Below are 21,200 nucleotides of genomic sequence, written 5' to 3' on the forward strand. Positions count from 1 at the left end.
TTTGAGTTGTCAGTTATGGGGTTCTCTTTCAAATAAAAATAAAACAGCTATAATAAAGGAAGTGGGCGGTTGTAGACTCACATTTAGTTCAGTTCTGGGAAGAAGGATGGATTATTCATTTATATAAACAGAAGTGAGTCGTTTGAACCTCTGTTCACCACCTGTTTAGTGTAAAGGGACCTTAAAGAGCCAGAATGATGGAAAAGGTCCTGATGTGTAAATGAGCAAAAATCCCAGTATGTTCTTATTTAAAGTTACTTGAAAAATGGATTGGAATGCCTTATGTGAATTCAGCTAATGACCACACTTTACCAAGTTTCTGCTTAAGAACTCCAGAACTTACGAACTTACAGAACTCAGTCCTCAACCTAAAGTAACGTGAGTGAAGCTAAACACATGTAAATGTTTGCAGAATCATGGCCTTGGACTTGAACTACTTTGCTTAGGCTCTGGACAGCAGTTTTATGATGCACCTACTTTAGATCTTCCCCTCCACCTTTCCCTGTTTCCTCTCACATGTTATATATTTTGAGAGATTTCTTTAACCATTAAAACCATCTTTCTCCTTTGCTTCCTAGCAGAAAGAAACACCATCCACTCACGAAAGAGACAGAAACAGAAGAAAAGTAAAATGAAGAAACACAACAATTGACCTGGGATTTCCAACTCCCATATCTTACAATGGGAGACTGCAATACTACACGTCTGCCACTGTGTGGTGCTGTATGAGGCTCTGAACAAGCTGCTCTGCAGGTGAAGGTCGTTTCAAATTGCTGTTTCTAGGGTGGCTGGCTTCCCGCGAATGCTAGCAGGCCCAGAACAAGGGAAGCATTTCTCTAAGGTAAGATTGTGCTCCAGTCTCAGTTTCTCCAGTATATTTGTGGGTGGGTGGGGTTGTTGAGGATAATGGAGACCTTGTCTGTAGAGTTCATTTGTGCACCTGGTGCCTCTTCCATTGGTCTGGTTCTCCCCTGCCTAGCACCTTGGGTGAAAAGGGAGCAGTAAGTGTGTGCAGAATACTACCAGCTCAGTTGAATAAAGTTTTACCCCCACTTTTTGCAGGGGTGCCTGGATACTTAAGGTAACAGCAGGCACTAGCAAATCAGTTCCTAAATCTCCACTTGCTCTCCATATTCACTTTCAGGAAAGTGATGTGATCACATCAACCTTTTTTAGTTAAACCCTCAGCCAGTGACTCTCTCCTTGGCTTGTTTTTCAGTTACGGGGTCTTGTTCCCCCACAGAGATATTCCATCCTCCCCTTCCCCCCAAGAACAAACAAGCAACACATTAAGGAAGTTATTAGTCCATAAAGTGGCAACAGGTTTCAGTATTCAGAAGGGGGGAAAACAAACAGCATTTGTTTCTTTTCTTAAAATGGTTCTTGTGTGGTGATCTTCGCTGACAAAACACATCATGGGTGCTTTAGCTCTTGGATTTACTTATAGCTTCTTTAAAAAAACCCAAAACACATGACATTGCTAGTTCAGGCTGCTTAAACTGGATTCCAATGTCATATTGAAAACGAAAAAAATCACTCTTATAGCTGATTCAGAATATGGTGAAGCAAATTTAAACTCCAACCCAGGATTTCTACTGTGGTGCAACAGCAAGAAATTTAAAGAACTGTCCTCTCTCCCCTCTGCCCCTGTTTTAACAAAGTTACAAACAGAAACATAATGGCTTTCCAGTGACCCAAAACAAAGGAAATAACAGTTCAAGTTTCAATGTGTGTGAAGTTGAGGAAGCTGTAGTTGTTCAGAAGCAACTGCAGAATTAAGGATTTCCGTGCGTTTCCAGGTCCTCTGGGAAATGTACACTTGACCACTGAAAATGCCACGGTTCTATTCTAGTCCAGATCAACACAAGCACTTTTGATACAGCTCACTGTTCATTTTTAGCTGGGGATGTGAAAAATGAGAGCACTATATTAAGATGTAAGTTAGTCACAGCAGAACAATCTCCATTTAGATTGGAGCTTTAGTTACATCATCAAGCTAGCAGAGTTGTAAAAAAAGAGGAGTTAAAAGAGAATCAGAGATGATACTTTTAAATAACAATAAGGATGTTTAGATTGAAAGTACCCTATAATATTCTACTTGCAGAAAATTTTGATTCTAGGCTTCCTCCCTCCTCCCCTCAGCTATATTCTGCTTGTTCATTTCCCCAAGCCCTTTCTTGCTGAAAATGTTTAATCCATATAAGAAAAGCTGTTGCATTGGGTGAGGCATGCTTTTCTTGTTTACTCCTAGAGGAATATTTACATGATGTTTTCTAGCAAAACATTTTGTGATGTTGCAAACGGAGGTGTCTTACCTACTCATTTGAATGTCAGTGAAAATGAAATAGATTATAAGGGAGAGGAAGATTTTCTTATGTGTTCAATAATATATTCTCAATCATTAATCATTCAGAAGAAATGTGTGCAGTTTTTCTTTTTTTTAGGATGAGTCATACTGCAGGGACATATAAAACAATAGCTGATGGAAATCTGTTTAGTGAAATTCCAGCACATGGCAGGGAGAACCCCTTTATTTTCTTCATACAAGAACTGTTGAGAATTCCTTGTGCTTGTGTGTATTGATATTTTATGAGGCACTGACCATCCAGTAAAATGAAAGTGACATTTAATGACCAACTTTGATTCCTGCAAAGAGTAGACCAGATCTGATACCCTTACTCACACGGAGTGGACCTGATTCTGTGAAATGTATCAGTGAATTGAGTTGGACTACTCAAAGTAAGTTACTATTCAGCCTGGGTGTATAGGCGTGAGAATCTGGTGCACGACTATTATTTGTTGTTTATGTAACATCAGATGCGCACAGTCATTAGCAATACAAATGAAGAACTTACATTTCTAAACTCCCAATGCTGCAAACATTTCCTGGTGAGCGTACTAACCATCAGAGGTGCTAACCATCCAAAAGTGTAGTTGAAGTCTCTGGGGTAAATAAATGGATGATGAGCACTTGTGAAAGGGCTAGAAGTCAGTGTTGAAGCTCCCATTGACATCAAGGTGCAGGATCATGGCCAAACCAGCATCATAACATTTAGGGTGGGATTCACAAAAGTACTTATGTGCCTAACTCCCATCACCCTTACTGCCTTAGTTCATCACATGACATCAGTTGAGCTTCCTCAGACTCTCAAGAAGTTCTTGAGAGAAAGGATGGCCCAATGGTTAGAGTGCTGGCCTGTGATTTGGGAGGTTGGAGCTCGATTCCCTGCTTCACCACAGATTTCCTTTGTGACCAAATTGCTGCATAGAACAGAGTGCTTGTATAAGTTTCTTTTAAAGGAGCTTCTGTAATAAGTCTCCAGATTCTTCGGGTGGTCAGGCCATGTGACAGGCCTAAAGGAAGAGTCTCCCCTACTCTCAGTGGGACCCTATATTTATTCTTGCAAATGATAACGGTAACACAGGAACATGTAACTACCAAACTGTTCTTCCAATATAGAAGGAACAGGGATTTGAGCTAGAGGGCTGGGAAGTTGGAACAAGGCCTTAGGGAAGGGATCTGGGACCACCTCCATATGAGTGCACAACATCCCTATCACAATGATGACAATTTCTTACATAGAAAAGCAAGGGATATTAGAAAGACAGATCTGCATTTTTAATTGTCTTCTGTGTGAGAGGAGTTGTGTTGTTTTAGAGCAAAGTTAATCTTCCTGCCTCCTTTTGCTCTTCCTTTCACCTCCCTCCTCCATCTGTTCTGTTCCCTTCTCTCCCCCAGCTTCCCTGTACGTGATTCCCTGCCTCGCATGCTACCTTGTGGCCTTCTTCTCTTGACCTTCCTCTTCCACTGGAAGCCCCAGTCACATTGGCAGTTCCTGGCAGCTTTGGTGTGCTGGTTCACAGCTCCAATCTCTGAGGGCAGTACCAATTTCCTCTCCCCTTCTTATCTGACCACGGGTCTTCGTGGAGGCAAGTCCGCTTGCTGCTGCTCCTTGTTTCCAGTTACTTTTGCATGTGACTTTGCAGTGAAGACCTTGGCTGCCTGTGGAAGCAATGAAGAGGAGACTGAACCTTGTGGTCATGGGCCATGGTTTGAAGATGGCTGCTTTGCATGTATTTTGTACATCTTGAAAGATTTTGCAACTTAGCAGTTCTTGAAGATACCGCCTCCCGTTCCCAGATATGATCTCCTGCAGGATAGCCTAAAAGTACTGCAGAGATTACATGCTTTGCAGCAGTCTCTCTGGCTGATTTAAAAACATCATGAATGGTCTTTCAAGGGAGTCCTATCCAGCCCTCCTTGGTGAGTCTTCCTGATGAGGGTACGTGAGCAAACTAGAGGAGAAAATGTGGAGTATCCTTTAGGCCATTATTTTCAAATTGGATGTCTCAAGTTGGGCTCCTAAACCCATAGTGAGGCATCTAAACAAATGAGCCAATAGAAATTGTGGGTGTTCAGCAGCTATGAAAATAAGGCTACTTATTTAGGGAGTATTATTGTTTCCCGTAATGTATCGTTACCAAAGTAATCACATTATCTGCCTCCGTGTTCTTAGTTCGTTGGCTAGATGTAAACCCAGAGCTATTCGTAAAGTTCCTAGCTGTACACACCTAACTTGGAAAACATATACTCTGAGCTGATTTCATTGTTCTTAGTTATTTCCTTAAAGCTGTGTTGTCTGAAGACAAACTATTGTTTATTTTAAGTGGATTATACTTTATTATAATAATACTTATTTCAATTTGGAAGCAATAATCCTAACTGGGCCTTAAGCCAGGCAGAAAAACTGAATAAATAATTCTTTTTTTTTTTTTTTTTTTGGAAGCCAGGCCACTTACTCAGTTAATCAAATTAGCTTCAGGCTATGCACACATAAATAAACAAGTTAAATAAACAAAGACTTGCAATTTAAGGAAAAAGTTACAATTTTAATACTTTAGGATAATCATCATTTTAACTGTCACCATACGTAATCGTTAAAGTGAATTTCTTGTGTCTCCATAATGACCCTTCAGTGCTACACATGGAAAGACACATTAGTAATGCACCTACCGTATAGTTTCCATTGATTAAAAGAGAGGAAGGTATTGAGATGACCAAACTACTATGGCTGATCAATGGTTTGTCACCTTGGACATGCTGTCTCCAATCCCCTGGGGAAAGTTTAAATGAAATTGCCCAAGTGATAGCAAAAAGAAATAGCGCTCTTTTATTCTTATTCCCACTCAGAAAATGAAACTTGAAATGAATGAGAATAAAAATCAGGCATTGCCCAAATAGTTGGTACAAATACTTTGTTTGATTTTACTACTGTATCAGATCAGTCATACAAGGGCCTTTTGACTTAGCTCTGTTCTTTTTGTTTAATTATTCAGCTGACAGCGACTACTTTCTGCAGTAGCTAGAACTGATAAAGAAATCAGACTTTTTTTTTTATCATGGTGAGTAATGAGTCAAGACCAAAGCTTCAGTTTGCTATAGGATATCATTCCATTGGTTGGTCAGGTTCTGATAGGCAGATATGTTTCTCAGTATTGAATAGCAGGCTGAAGAAAGAGCTCTGCTGAATGTATATTTTGCCAGCTTATTGAAAGCCTAAACATATTAAATATATATTGAGGCAAAGGGACGGTCAGGAGTTTGGGGTGGGGGAGAAAGGACATCAAAGCAGCCCATCAGACAAGCCCAGTTTGTTTTTCAATATACAATGCAATATATAGCTGAGCAGATTCAAGGAAGCATATGCTTAGACAGCAATAAAGCTTAAAAAATCTCTAAAAACAAAAGTTTGGCTTTTCTTTTCTTCATCTTTTATATTTTGTTTTCAACAGCAGCAGTGATCCAAGCACTTTTTATCTGAAACATTAGCCTGGCCCAGTAGGTGTCAGATTAGATATATATTACTCCATTATCTCTGTATACTACTCTGCATCAAAGGGTCTGGGGAGACGCGGCTTGGGCGGGAGGGGAAATAAATAAAGGATATCTCTTTTCGGTTTTGGAGTAGCGCTTTTACCATTAAGAAAAATCAATAACTGGATTGACTGCATTCAGTAGGGAGTATTATTGTTTCCCATAATGTATCTAATGCATATCATTACCAAAGTAATCACATTATTATCTGCCTCTGCCTTCCTACTTGGTTGGCTAGATATAAACCCAGAGCTATTTGTAAAGTTGTTTTTTCTCCTCCGTCTCCAAAATTGCTGCAAATTGTATTTCTTACCAGTTTCTTTATTAGCTTCTTGAACTGCTCAGAACCTCTGAATTCAAATCAAGTGGGATTTTTTTTCCCCTCCTTCAGTATTACTACTTTTGTTTTACTCACGTTTATCTAAACCAGAACTATCATTAACTTAAAATCTAGCTCTTGCTTTTATCATGTTCCCTGATGATGCCGTCTCATCCTGGAAATACAGTCACACGCAGTGCTGTGAAATATCTTGGAGAGAGAGAGAGAGAGTCCTCATTCATTCAGGCTTAGGAAAGTTAAGGATTATGGTGGCCGGAGGGGGAAAGTGGGGTGTAAGGCAATCCTTTGGTGTCCAAAGGGCTCAGGAGAGTCGAGCAAACTCCTTAATGTGTCCAGTGATGACTGGACAAAAAGCTTAACATTAGTGTGGTTGCATCAGTAAATTGACAACTGGGATTTTAAAAAATATGAGCCCTGGAAGTACAGGAAGCCATTAGAGCTAGTCAAACACTTAGTGATGCAATCATGCCAGGATCATTTACATTAGATGGGAAATGAGGTTGCGCTGCTGGCACTGATTCATAGGCTTGGCCCAGGGGCGTCAGCCAATTTGAAGCCATTTTTGGCACCAGTTTTTTTCCAAATCTCTGGAAATACTGTATTTGCCCCCCCCCCCCCCCCCCCGGTCTTGAATAAGTCATTAATAATAGCAAACTGAAAGCATGTAATCAGAAATATGAATCACAGCTAATCGTTCTCCATGAACTGTAAGATAGACTTGGGCAATTTGCTTTGTAAGGGCTGTGGTGTCGTTGCTTGACAGAGATCCAAACTTTGGCAAACAGGCCCCTTCGGCTCAGTTGGAAATGCTCTTGCAATCACTATCATTCGCCCATTATGCTTGGGGAGGAGAATCAAGCCTGAAAGCTGCCAATAAATTTCTATATTCGACTCAGTTGTTTTAAAGGTGAACTGCGAAAGTGGAATGAAAATTGAGTTAAGCTCAGAAAATGTGTGCTGACTGCCCCGCTGGCCAGGCTGTGGGGGACATTCAACACTGAGAAGTTTTAAATGACCTTTTAAAACTTATTTTTTCCCTTCAGTGAAATGGCAATTATCAGTCTACTAAAGATATCCTAGAATGTACGAGACTGTTACATCACAGACACCATAAGCTCAAAAGATTGCATGGCTCTCTCGTATCTAATGCTGTAGGAGGCCTTGGACCCAATTCTCAGATGGTGTAAATTGGAAAACAATTGATTTTCGTGAAGCTACCCTGACTTACACCGTCTGGGAATCGGGCTGCCTGATTGATGTTGCATTACTATAAATCTGGAATAACTCCCCTGAAGCCATTGGTGTAACGGAGATCAGAATCCAGCAGAACAATACCCACTCTGATCTGATAAATATAACTGAAATTATCTTGTTACCAAAATTCACTTACATATATCCTTCAAAGTGTCCCCAGAACTCTTCAAACTGTTAATGCAAACTATAAGTGTGTGTGTGTGTGTGTGTGTGTGTGTGTGTGTTGGGGGTGTGTGGGGGGAGCTTTCCCTCTCCTAGAATCAACATCTGTGGCAAATCAGGCAGCTATCCATACAAGGTTTGGGCCTGGGACTCCCACATTTTCAGAGAGAGAAGCTCAGCTACTGTTTTGCATCCCCTGGTTTAACATAAAACAGCCAACCAACCATTGCAATCCAAGTTCCTGGAACAGAATTTGGGAGATTGGATGCTATGCTCTCTCTCCCCTGTCTCATGAACTGGTTCCTGCACATGGAGGGCTGCATGGTTTGTGTATATGTGTAAGAGAGAGAGAAAGCACCCTTAACCATCCACCCAAACTCCCACCCTTTAGTCACATTGTGCAGCACTGTACTCTAGGAGTAACCCTACAGAAAAGAACGGGGCTGCTTGCTAGGTGAGAGACTACTCAGCATCAGTATGAATGGCAGAATCTAGCCCTAAATGAATACAGCAACGTATGGTGTATTTAATGAATACAGGTTGGAGCGAGTTCATAAAAAATGATGAAGGCAACAGAAAATTCTCTCTGAATGCCCATACAGCTGCAAAGAGAATGTCCTACAGGCCTGAATAAAAGTGACGCTAAAAAGGCTCTCGTGGTGCAATACACATATTAGCAATTATTTATATGAGAACTGTTTGCATCATTTTCATTTGTTCAGTGCAAAGAAATAGCTGATCATAATATACCATTTCATCAGTTTCTGTGTTGTAGAAATTTTTTTAATAGGCATGTAATGGAAGAAATCCCACAAGAAAGATTTAAGGAAGAGCAATGCGTATAATCCCAGTATGTATTTCAGTAAACCACTATGTCAAATATAAACAACCTTGTATAGTATGGGTTCCAACTATGTGAAGAATAAGTCAGCAAGAAATCTTGATGTAGATAGAGATGGAGAGATCTAGGGTGAAATCCTGGTTCTATTGAAGTCAGTGGGAGTTTTGCTGTTGACTTCAATGAGGATCAGGATTTTACAATTATTATGTAGCTTGCAGTTGAAACCAATATTCCTCAGAATACCCAGATAATCACTAGGTCTGTCTGAAGCACGGCAGGTCCAGGTCACATGTTTGTGTTAATCCCCTTCTCCAGTTTCACTTTACGTGAGTTTGCATCATCAGAATCTCACTTTGAGTTTTGGGCCAAAACTCAAGCAAATCTTAGCTCAGATCACCAAGTTTCACTGTTTTGTTTTGGGTTTTTGGGGTCGGTTTTTACATGATTTCCACATGATTTCCACATGAAAACACAAGTCAACCAACATTCGATTGAGAGTGGGATGAGGTTTAAACTTGGGTTCAATTCCTGGTTCAGTCCTAGACACCCTGCATGACCTTGAGTAGATCCCGTAATCTAACCGTGTGGCTCAGTTAAAGTGAGAATAAAACTCTTAAGTGTTTGTGAGGTGTTCAAATACCGTAATGATGCTGGCCTTCTAAGTGCCTAGATACATGATACACTTGAAAGGTTATTTAAAAAGCCTAGACTGAATTTTGAGTTGGTAATGAAACCCCAGATTGTTTAATAGTGACGATCACTGGCTCTCAGATATGTCAGGTAATAGCTGTGGCCTATCAGAGCTGCTTGTGAATGTCTCAGCACCATCTGGTTTGAAGACTGTGCACCTGGAGTTCACTAAAGACCACTGATCTGGAGTCAATAGGACTATGTGTGACTGGAAGAGATTATTTACATAAATCGGGATTGTAGTGTTGGGTACTGAACTGTTTAAGCTCATCTGTACTGAAATAATAATTGAAACAAAAGAAAAAAGTAAATATAAGTGCACACAATGAATTTCTCTGACCATATTAGTCTTGAGGAGAAATCTAGAGCTGATTAAAATATGATATATTCAATTAATCACACAATCCATTAAATAATAAATTGTGGCTGTTAACTTGATATGCACCATTGAGCATGCAGAAAAATATTCCATAGGCAAACAAGTGCACCAATGCATGACATTGTAATAGCTTCTGGATATATTCTCTTTGTAAATATGTCTATAGCACATTCAGTATCTCACTGAACTGTGTTTGTAGAAAAAAACTATTCCTTAAATCACAGATTAATGCCAGAGATTTTTCAATGCCACAACCCCCCCCGCCAAACCAACCAACCAACCAACCCTACCTCCATACATTTGAATAAAAGGGAGGATGTTCTAAAAATTAATATTGCTCATTTTGAAACTGTCACAGCAATATTTAATTCAATTTGCTGAGGGAGCTTAGAAGATGTTATGTGATGAAATGTTTTTAAAAAGGACAAATCAGTACCACATTTCACTGACAGGTAATTATGCGAAAGCAGTATCATTTCAAGGATCAGGTTAAAATGTGATTAAGGGTATTCAGCTGTCCCTGTGGAACTAGTGGGTCTGCCTTTGTAAGTTTGCTGACAATGCAAATGTAAAGATCTGAAAACATAAAATATCCTATAGCATATATAATACTTTCTTCGCAGGAGATGTGAGTGGTTTGTCCCTACTATTCTTGAATTGGTCCATCTACATTTAGAAGAGATACAGCATAGTGCCCATATTATTATAAAATGTGTGATAAGTTAGTTTTGTTTGGGTTTTTTTGTTCTGGTAATCCCCTCTAAGATATTAAGAACTTGTCATAAGAAAACTGTGTGAGACTGCAGTTAGGGTGCTCATCTGTTGTGTATCAATAACTTCTACCAAGTGAAATAGATTGGAATTTTTTTCTCTGTTCCAAAGATTTACAAGGCATATCTTATTTGCGTGGCATACAATAAATTACAATGAAAACCCCATATCAGAAGATAAACACTGGTTTGAGTCAGAATACGAAAACAATACATCTAAATGTACATGAACAGCAAAAGCCATCTGCTCTTCTTTTTCTTCTTTTTCTCAATAAAAAAATTGTTTTGTGTGCGTTGCACAAAATATTTTGTGTTCAGCCAGAGCAAATGAAAAGGGCATGGAAGGGAATAAATAGATTGCAGACATGCAGACAGAACGATGCTGCTGCAAAAGCTAAAAGGCAAAACAGCAATTTTTGTTATAAATCTCTTCATCTGAAGAACACAGGATGGTTCATATAATGTCTATGAACATCTGTACCAAGAACATGTAACCTGCTATTTGCAGAATTAACAATGTTTAATAGATTTTTCTAGCCTTCTAGAAGAAAATCTGCCTAATTGCAATGTTGTCTTTTTTGAGCATTTGAAATAGTAAGCTCAATTGGACTGTAATTCTAAGACATCATGCTTCCATTACAAAAAAACTACTTATTTGTTCTCTGTTTTAAAAGGTACATCTTTGTCCTCAAGGGATTAATTAACTTGTCACTTATATAAAGCAAAGGGGGAAAAATTGTTACCTATTTCTGAGACAAACAGCACCTTCCAGAGTGCTCAGAACCAAAATCAACATACCAGGTAGACTCTCCTCATTTAGCACTTTAGGTTTTAACCCCACAAGGGTTTTCCAAACACTACCCAGAGCTGCTTACTTAATAGGTCTGATGCTGCTAGCTTTAACTGTGTGACTAAGAGCTGTAAGATGGAACCCAGTGGTGTTAGTCTGAAATACTTGAGGTCTGATTCTGCTGCCGTCACTCATGTTGAGTAGTGGTGTTGCTTGGGTTGCAAGATACTGCTCGATGTAAGGGAAACAGGATTAGGATCTTAATTTGTAAAAATATCCTCTGCCTTTATGGAGGAGCTTCAGTGAAAACTGCAATACAATTGGAGTGAAGGTTTGTAAAGAACCAGTGTAACTATATTTAACAGATGCACATATAAATGTCTAAGTATTGATGGGTCCAGTACCCAATTTCAGTTTGATTTGTACATGGATTTGTTGACAGTGAAGTTATTTGGAGTTAGTTGGTTTTAAAACACACAAAACAAAAATAAACATTCAGAACTGGGGCTTCTGATCCAAAGCATCAGATTAGTCCCAGTGGTCTGGTTATGACCTATCACACCCAGTTACTCTAGGCCTCCAATTTGCGGCTTTTAAGCCATGAGAAATGGATCAGGCTGAGCTTGGCTTGGTGGTCTTGTTTTTTGTTCTTTTTGGGATAGGAGGAGCAAAAAGAAGTGCAGTACAGGATGGATGTTTTACTCAGACTGTGACTAACATGGTAAAAGCTGACTGTAATGTGTGCAAAGCCATACCCTGTGGAAACTATTCCCCATCAGCCATGAAGAACCATGTAGCAAAATATCCAGAAAAAAATCCCATTCAGGAAATTCACAGCACCCCAGCTGCCTGCCTGGAAGGCTTTTGTCAATTTCACTTGCTCCCTGAAAGAGAGGCAGAAGGAGAGCTGCAGAGCTCAGACTTCTGCCTTCTCCAGGGTGTCTGTCTCTGGCTCCCCTTCTGCCTGCCTAGAAGGTGCTTGTCAATTACATTTGCTCCCTGCAGGCAGAAAGTGAAAATGACCAGATCTTTCCAAGCAGAGGCCTGGGAGCTGTCATTTTGATTTTTCCCTGGGAGGGGGGGAATCAGCAAAATTTGAAATTTTGAAATGAAAAATTTCCATTTTGTGGAAAAAAATATTTAGTGATTGTAAGGAAGTCTGATAGAGTAAATAAGGGAAATTTGCATCAGTGGACATCCCTCCTGTAAGCTCTCTGCCTCAGCAGCAAACAGGATTTACATGAGCGTGAGTGTTCTTAAGATAGAGAGGGTCTGAGTTCAGATAGGATGGTATCTATTTTAACTGACTCATTCTTACATCCTCTTGCTACCTGTTCCTCTTGTACTTCTCTGTTCTGGTCTGTTGGCATACTCCCTCCTTTAAGTGTATATGCCAAGTGACAAGCTGCAGAATTTTTAAAAGAGCAGTACAAACTGGGCATTGCCATAGGTAGCAATATGGGTAAGGGACAATTTGTGGAGAGCTCCCTGTCTGGACCTACACGATCTCTCTCCAACATGTATTTTGTTGTTGTTTAATTATTCGTGTTGATGTAGTGCCCCAGCTGAGATTGGGGGAACCCATTATGTAAGGCACATTGTTTCTTACTGTCTGGTAATCCAATCTCTGCTCCAAAGAGTTTACAGTCTAAATAGGCAAGATAGATGAAGAGTGGGGAGTTATGTAAGGTCACATAGCAGGTCAGTGGTACACTGGGGACAGAACTTTGGTCTCCTGACTCCAAGTCCCATGCATATCCACTAGGCTCCACTTCCCCTACATCCTCCTGTTCCTGTGAATGGATGTATTTTGATGATTTAGCATGCATGCATCTGTTTGCTTCTTTGATAGTTTTTCTCTGATCCTTCAGTCTTTGTGTATGTGTGTGAGAATCATCTTTACTGGCACTGTGTATTTGCTTCTTAGCAGAAGAATATTAATTCTGTTTTATTATAAAATTCATTTTTGATTATTTATATTTCATTATGTTTAAAATTGAGCGTGATTCAGTAGCTACACCTCAATCCCATTGGCTTTCTATCCCCAGCAATGTCTTCAGTACATAGAGAAATGCCTCTATGGTATGGTGGTATAAATGAGTTTGTTAAACAGATCTTTAAATGTTTGCCTTTGTATTTTGTGTTAGCTCAAATTTAAATCAGGACGATGATTTACAAAATGTTTACACTTGAAAAACATAAAATTATCACAGACTCTTGTAGATTAGTCTGCAGTTTAACTGGATCAAAACACAATCATCTTGGGTTTTGTCTTAAAACCCCTTTAAAGTTCTAGTTCAATGATTTCTTTGCAAAGGAGCGGGTTTTGGCGAATATAACCAGTTCTCCAGGTTGATGCAGTTAGCGTCTGCAATTCTATTCACCCAAGTTCCAGGAAAGACTCTGAAGCCAAATGAAGATTCTTTCGTGTTTGATCAGTTCCTCTCAGTCAGTGTGGGTTACATCCCACCTGTTGTAAATCGGTGTAGCTCCATAACACTTTTGTCTTGAATCTTCTAAATTTTGAATCCATCCAATTTTGGATCCTTCCAGTTAGAGTTCTCCAATTCTTGAATCTTTCTCTCCTTCAGTGCTGCTCTGCTCCAAACCCTGAATGCTTTATGACCAGCCTTTTTGAATGTGGGTACTTAAATAAGTTAGGCATCTAAATAAGCAGTCTGATTTACAAAGGTGCTAAACACCTGCTGCCATTGGAATCAGCCTGAACTCTCATTCCCTCTGTAAACAAATGAAGAGTTACTGAATTGATGATTTCAAGTATTTACTAACCAGTTTTCTTTCAAGACCTCTTCTCAGTTCATGCTGTGCTTTTTCATACTCATGTTACACAAATAATGCATTCTGTTTCTCATGACTGTAAACCCCTAGGTTTAAAACTAAATCCCAAACCATTTTAAGTTAACATAACCATATAAAACTATTATGTTACACATACCAAAACACACAGACCTCCATAATACAGCAACGTGTTAATTTCTTCTACTTAGGTTATTTATCTAATGTACTGTATCTGCCCACACACTAAAACTTTGCGAAATCTGCATGTCACTAAATCACATACTTAATAATCTGCACAATGTAATGTTGGTCTCTGCCTAACTCTCAACAAAGATTTAATATTAGATTCTTGGTGAAAGCTTGTATTACTAAAATGTTATGTTTGCGAAATGTACAGTCTTATACTTAATAGTATATTATGAAACAACTGAAACTCAAATTCAATTGACAAAATAAAGGAGAAAATTACAGTGGTTCTGCTTAAAATGTTTCCAGTTTTGCCTTGTTCAGTTACTCTCAAACTCAGCAATTCACTCCTGCCTTTTTCAAAAAGTGTTGTCAGAGGTGCTTTAGAGACTACTAGAACCTCAGGTTTTATCTCCTCTAAAACACTGCATCTTCGGGAGTGCCCCTGACGCCTAGCAGAGGCCCTGGCTCAGTATGGACTCCGAGGGAACAGTGCCCCCTATTGAATCATTGATGTTTAAACAGTTATTGAATAACAGAAATATTAGCAGAATTTCATCTATATACAGAAACTACCAATACCTCACTCAAGCAAATAAACTCTGTGGAGGTTCCCTTTGTGTAGCCCTTTTTCACCGAGGTCCATGAAGATTAATGACTTTTTACATCTCGGGGCAAACCTACCCTGTAAACAAATAATAAATCAGCCAAAAGCATTAGAAGTGCGGATACCTATATAAATATTAATTTGAATAAATATTATTATTCAGATAAAAACATTATTTTTCATCCATAATTACCTTTATTTGTTGAGACGTTGGGATCATGCAGCACATGGCTGCCTCGCTGCTCATTCTGAGGCTGGTAAATTGTCAAAGGGGCTGGTTCCTTCTATTTCATTTTTTTCCCGTTTTCTCTCATATTCATGATTAGCTTTCCTAGTTTGTAAAGCTAATTATGTTAAAGGGGCGTGGCTAAATTGTAAATAGCAACCACGGTAATACTGTCTATTCAAAGCCCTCTTAACCAAGGTCCTTCTTACCAGAATCTGTTAATTAGTTAATTTCATTACTATAATTAATCAAGGTAACCAATTTAGCAGATACTAGACATATCAGTAATATGTACGGAAGACCTAAACATTTGATTACACGTGTGTTTCTGTTATTTGTATTACAAGAGTGCCTAAAAGTTCCAAATGAGGCTGGAGCCCTTTTGTGCAGTCTCCACTCTGCCTGAGCTGCCGTGGTGAATTATGGGAGATGTAGTCTTGCCAGGGGGGCCAAGCTCACAAAGGAGAATGGGGACACAAGGCATGCAGTAGGTCAGGCAAATGCAGATTAATGTCGAACCCAAACGAAATGTCAAAATATTTTTATATTGAATTTTTTTTTAACGTCTCATTAATTAATGTTGAAATATCAGAATGTGTCATGAGATGAAATGGACATTCCATTACTTGGTCAACTCTAATAAATATTGTGTTGTGACTGGTGCTCAGAAGAGCATTGCCTATGTAGTATCTCAAGAGGAATGCAGTATAGAATGGCCGCCAGAGAGCACATAATGAACAGGGACAGAAATTTCCTGGAAAAATAGTGTCATTCACGAACACTTTTGTAAGTATGGCAAGCACTAGCAGGCACTGCTGATGTGCCCTTTAGTATTCTACATCTGTTGCCCGTTTGATTGATGTGGGCATGTTAGAGGCACCCAACACTCATTTTGCAGTAGTAGTAAGGAGTGATGCAAAGCATCATTGTGGCACAGTCATCCTGTCCTCCCCACATGGTTCTTTTGTTCGGTCTTAATAATTCATAGCTTTACCATAGTAAGGCAGAAATGTTGCCCTAAATATGAACCAAGGCAATGAGTGCCTGATGCGTACTGGAAGTGCCTAGAAGAGATCTGGAAAAATAGGGTCACATTGCTGTAGAATAGGAGATTCTACAAGGGGTACCAATCTACAACCTCATGAACAAAGGGCAGGGTGAAATAACAAAAAGGAAGACGGTGACATTTACAAAGATGAAAATTATTTCAATGTTTTCTGCCTAGCAAATATTACATCATCTTGATTTGTAGAATCAGTTTCACACATGCTCTGGTGTAGCACACAAATCCCGCCTTTTTAAAAAAAATCTTTTATAAAGAGTGTATAGTCTCTCTACATTTATGCTAAGCATAACTAGAAGGCTGATGAGCATACACTGTAAGTGGGATATAGAGTATCTCACTTGGAATATATCCAATTAATTTATGATAGCTCCCTATAAAACAATTGCAGTACATACATTGCATAATAAAAGGACACAAAATAGCTGCAACAAGATGGGAAAGGCAATAATTAAATTCTGATTTTGTCCCATAGTTGTGTGGGGAGGGAAGGAAGGGTAGATTTTGTTGTTGTTTTTCCTCCAAAATTATGTGCATTTCCTTGTTAGGATTATGCAAGCATGTTCATTCATTACCACGTGGTTTTTCCTTTTCTGAGGCTTGTCTAAGGCCTAATTTATGTACAAGACTGAAAGCTGTTTAAATGGATAATATGCCTCCTTCATGAGAAATACCACCCTCTTTATGCTCCATTAAGTTCAGATGTTGACTCTAAGCTCTGTACCAATTATTTCTTTCCAGGAATAGCAACACAGCTTTCTTCACAAAAGACAACAGATCATTGTAATATGTTATTAATCTCAACATATTCCATAAATATAGAGAGCTCCCCAGATCTGACCATTGACTTAGTATTTTAGAATTTACAAAATGCCCTGTTCCAGCAGGAAAAGTAAGACCCCTAGCTACTTAAAATTCTTTCCCAGATGAACATTTTGGAATAGAAGGAAGAATTATTCTTTTAGGCTTTATTCAGAAATGTAAATGACAAAAATGTAATCGAAAATCATTCTAAAAGTGATCTATGCTAATGTGATTGGAGCACTCCTCCAACTACTGGATGCTCTGTGTATGATGTTGTACTCCTGACTCCTGGGAAATGCTCATTGACTTCAGTAGGAGTTTTGGCTGTGTTAGAGTTGCAGGAACAAGTTCTCTGTGTGTGCATAATTGTCACTGAAATCAATAGGGAATGAGGGTAGACTCTCCCCATAATTAATTGGTGCCAAAATTCCCAACAGTAATTTAGGACCTAGATGCACCTAAAAGGTCATTGGTTTCTCATAAATGTAATGTGCCTGTCATAATAGGGAAATATCAGCCTGATCATTTTAAAAAAAAAGCCTGTAAATAATTTTTTGACCACAAAAATACTTTTTACATTTCCGAATGATGATTCAGTATATGTATTCCATTTATTGCTTTGTTTTATGGTGGAGCTGTAAAAATGAATATGTATGCCTTCTTTATTTTAATGAACAGATTTACAAGAAAAAAATGGGTTGTTTAAAACATTTCAATTGCTACCCATTTTCCTTAAAATAAAATGTTAACCAAGAGGGTTCAATGAAAAATTACATATATCTGCTCTGACAGTAAAGGTTCATTTTAAATTATGCTATAATGTTAATTTTTTTCATGTTATGGCTGGAAATATTATCAGTAAACATATTTGGATGTCTGTAAAATAAATAGTATCTCATTAGTAATGTTTAAACTTTTGTACAAATGGTAAGTGGAAGTCATTTGACTTCAATGGGAGAATGGGTAACGTTGATAAAAGTGGGTGGTGCACTTGAGGATAATAACCCAATAATGCTCCCACTTAATGAAGTTTCTCCTTCAGCACTCCTGAGCTCTGGAATGGTTTAGGAACTCAGATGAGAAGTTTGCTACTTGGATCCATCCCTAGAGAATATATGGATCTGTCTGTTTAGAGAATTCTCCTGTCTGGAAGGCTGCCAAAAACACTTTCAGAAACCCAAGAGTGGGTCCAGATTCACTGGTATGTGCAAGTTGTTTTGTGCCACTCCAGCTACATAAAGCATCTATAAACCCAATTTAATTGCCAACTAATTGCTGTCCTGGCACCAAGCATCCAGAAAGCATAAATAAATGTGAACCACAGTCAGATTTCCAAAAAGGAAAATTAATTCTGACTTTTATCCCAATTTGTTTATGCCATTTCCATGTACATGCAAAGTTGAAACTGGTAACTTCAAACAGCACTAGTAAAAGTCCTGTTAAAGAGAGTTCTGTTTTTCCAATTATTTTGTTATCTGATGCGAGGGTATATTCAGCATTGCACAATGGGCATATAAGATGTGATGCATCATTTCTATCTAGAAAACACCCAGTCCTACACTATTCAGACCCTGAAAAGATCCAGTTATGGGCACCAATGAGATAGCTCAGTTTTGCAGGTATATTGATGCCAAGATTTATCAAGTAAAATGGATACAAAACAATTCATCTGGGGCTGCTAGTTTCTTGTCTGGAGTAAAAAATTACATATTCAATATCTCAGGAAGTCTTTTTGTCCACTTATCAGTACCAGCCACACGAATAACCCTAACAGTAGAACACAATGAATTTAACAACTAAAAGCACTGTAATGAAAAGGTAAGTGTGAAAGAAATAGTAAGAAGTTCGATGGCCAACAATGTGAAATGAGCGGATAGAAAGCCAGGCAGGGATAGAAGGATATTTTTAGCACAAATTGTGGAAAAGGAAAGCAATGAATGAAAGAACAATAAATGGGTATAGAAGAGAGGATGGTAAGGAAAATATTGAAAGGAAAAAATATCATTAGCATCCTGCTGTCCTAATGTCTGATCCTGCCAAGTGCCTCTTTGGGGGTGATGAGTGGTCTCAATGAAGACCTTATTCAAAGGCCACTGACATCAAAGGAAATCTTTCAATTAATATCCATGAATTTTGTCTCGAGGCCTGAATAGAGTGTATGGAATCAGACCCCACCACCCTGTTCACATTAAGGAAATTTGCCTGGGTTTGATTACATAGATGTAGCTGCATTGGCCTGCTAATGGGGAAGGGCTTACCGCAGCGTACTTTTCTTTGGTATGTCACTAGGTCAAGCAGCACTGATGTAAACCCTGATTTGCACTGGTGCAGCACATCTATGTAAGGGTTTTGCTCCAGATACCAGTAAGAATTTCCTTACTTTAGACAGGGCTTTAGTCTGCAATCTCTTTGACCTGGTGGTTAAAGCTCTTAGAATATTTGTCGAATATTTGGTATCCATGCACAACAAATATTCCAGATTGTGTTAAACTGGCCTAATACCCAGTGAGAATGGACTACTTTTAGTAGCAGGTTTCATTAACAGTTTAGCACCAATGTGAATGAGGACAAGATGAAATGGTTCAACTGGTACCCCAGTGCTCTCCCACTGTGCCGTTCTGGCTTTGCAAAAACTCCTAAAATGCCTTTCTTCTGGGGCTTGAGCCAGGAATTGTTAGATAGGTAACCAGAAGGCAATACAACTGCAGTGGTTTTAGGATGGTGCTATTATGGACATCGGCCATGCTGAACTGGATTAATTTTTTCCCATGTGGATGCAGTGAAGCATTAGTGCTGAACCTGACTCTTGTAGAGAGAGTTCAATTCTGTGGGGTAGACAAGTTCTTTGAAGGAAGAATATTTCTCTCTTCTCATGTTTTCTGAAATACTGTGTGCATTTATGCTGTATACATATTGCACTTCCATATAAACTTGTTCTAGGTTTTCAGATATATTTTGACTTTCTAGAGAGATACCAATTGTTGGTAGAAGTAATTAAAGTCATTATTCAATTTAGTTTGTTCTTTTGTTCATGAATTGTCTTTGAGCAGTTTGGTTTCCTGAATGTAATTGTCATTTGAAATCCATCTCTAAATTACATCAGAGGTTTGAATTTTATTTTTTTTTTTGCAATGTGTTTTGTGAACACTCAATATTAGAAATTCAAGCTGTTGATTTTGATGATGGATTGGTCATATGACATGTTTCTGAACCATGATAGGATAAGTAAAACAGGTTTCAATTGCAAATACTTGTATTTATGACTTCAGAATTTCCTTTCTTCCAATGTCCTCTAACATGCTTACATTATGTTGCGTTTAAGAAAATTCCTGCCAAAAAATTTGTTCATAGATTGTCCTCGGTGAGCAAATACAAAATAAATAAAGTAAACACAGATTATCTGAGTTCAGGTTTTTACTGAAGTGAGTAATCATGGAACTTTGTTTTTCCAAGTATTTCCACAACCCTAATTGTTGAGAAATTTAAGCTGAGTTTACTCAAAATTCTTGCCTTTGAGCTCAAAGGGAGGGACAGTGTTAAAATTGGTATAGGAACTTCCGAATTTCTTACATTTGAAGTATTGTCACTTTTTTTTACTAATAATATTATAGGAAAATATACTGTTGCCCTTAATACATTATATGAAGATTTTTACCAGTGATTTTCTTCTTGTTCAGCTTTACCCTGCACAAATTCCTAGGGCATAGATCTCCACCTATCTATCCAGTACTTTTTAAGGTCACTACTTATTTCCTCCTAGAGAGAGACGTGATAGAAATAAGGGACATGTATCAAAATGGGTTTAAAAAGCAAAGTTTCAAGAATTCAGCAAGTGTCAGCAAAGTTTGATTAATTCATTTTAATTCTATTGAGGTAGATGTTAATCAGCAAAGTCTCCAAAGTGTTAATTGATTGCAGTGCTTATCTGATGAAAGTCACAAAGCCGAGGCATGCTTAATTATTTCAGTACGTTTGTGTTAATTTCAATGACCAAAATATTTGAAATATAAATAAAAGGAATATCCTAACAGTGCTTTATTCTTTGCTCTCCATTAGTGTATCGCATAAAGAATTCCCGTATAGACTCTCACTGTGGAGATGTAATTCAACATTATACATAGAGTATACATATGAAAAAATGGAAGAACAAGATGTTTTGTCATGAAACATTTTTTGAAAACACTGCTCAAAGGACAAACTAGGAGACATTCAGGTTTTTGAAAGCCCTTTTGGAAAGAGTAGGGAGCCTCGCCCTGTTGTGATCAAATTTCAGTTTGTCAATCTACCATCCCAGATTCTCCTTGCAGTTTCATCAGTTTCATTTGGATAAGAAACTCTTCCCTTCCTGTCTTAAGCTGTTTTGTAGATTCAGTGGGTACAGTTAAACTACTGGCATGTTTCACGCAAAAGGGGG

The 21,200-nt window shown here is 38.5% G+C and overlaps 1 long non-coding RNA gene across 1 annotated transcript in view; it reads left to right on the forward strand.

The window, feature by feature from the left end:
- Window positions 1-781: 781 nt before the first annotated feature.
- Window positions 782-21,200, forward strand: part of LOC137156543 (uncharacterized) — a 250,072-nt gene continuing 229,653 nt past the window's right edge. Inside the window, exon 1 of the long non-coding RNA XR_010920790.1 lies at window positions 782-841. This is a non-coding gene — a long non-coding RNA (uncharacterized lncRNA). The remainder of the gene's footprint in view (window positions 842-21,200) is intronic.

The sequence above is a fragment of the Emydura macquarii genome, unplaced genomic scaffold (assembly GCF_026122565.2).
Source record: "Emydura macquarii macquarii isolate MOO-44397 ecotype Brisbane River unplaced genomic scaffold, CSIRO-AGI_Emac_v2 contig_1451, whole genome shotgun sequence".
NCBI lineage: Eukaryota > Metazoa > Chordata > Testudines > Chelidae > Emydura > Emydura macquarii.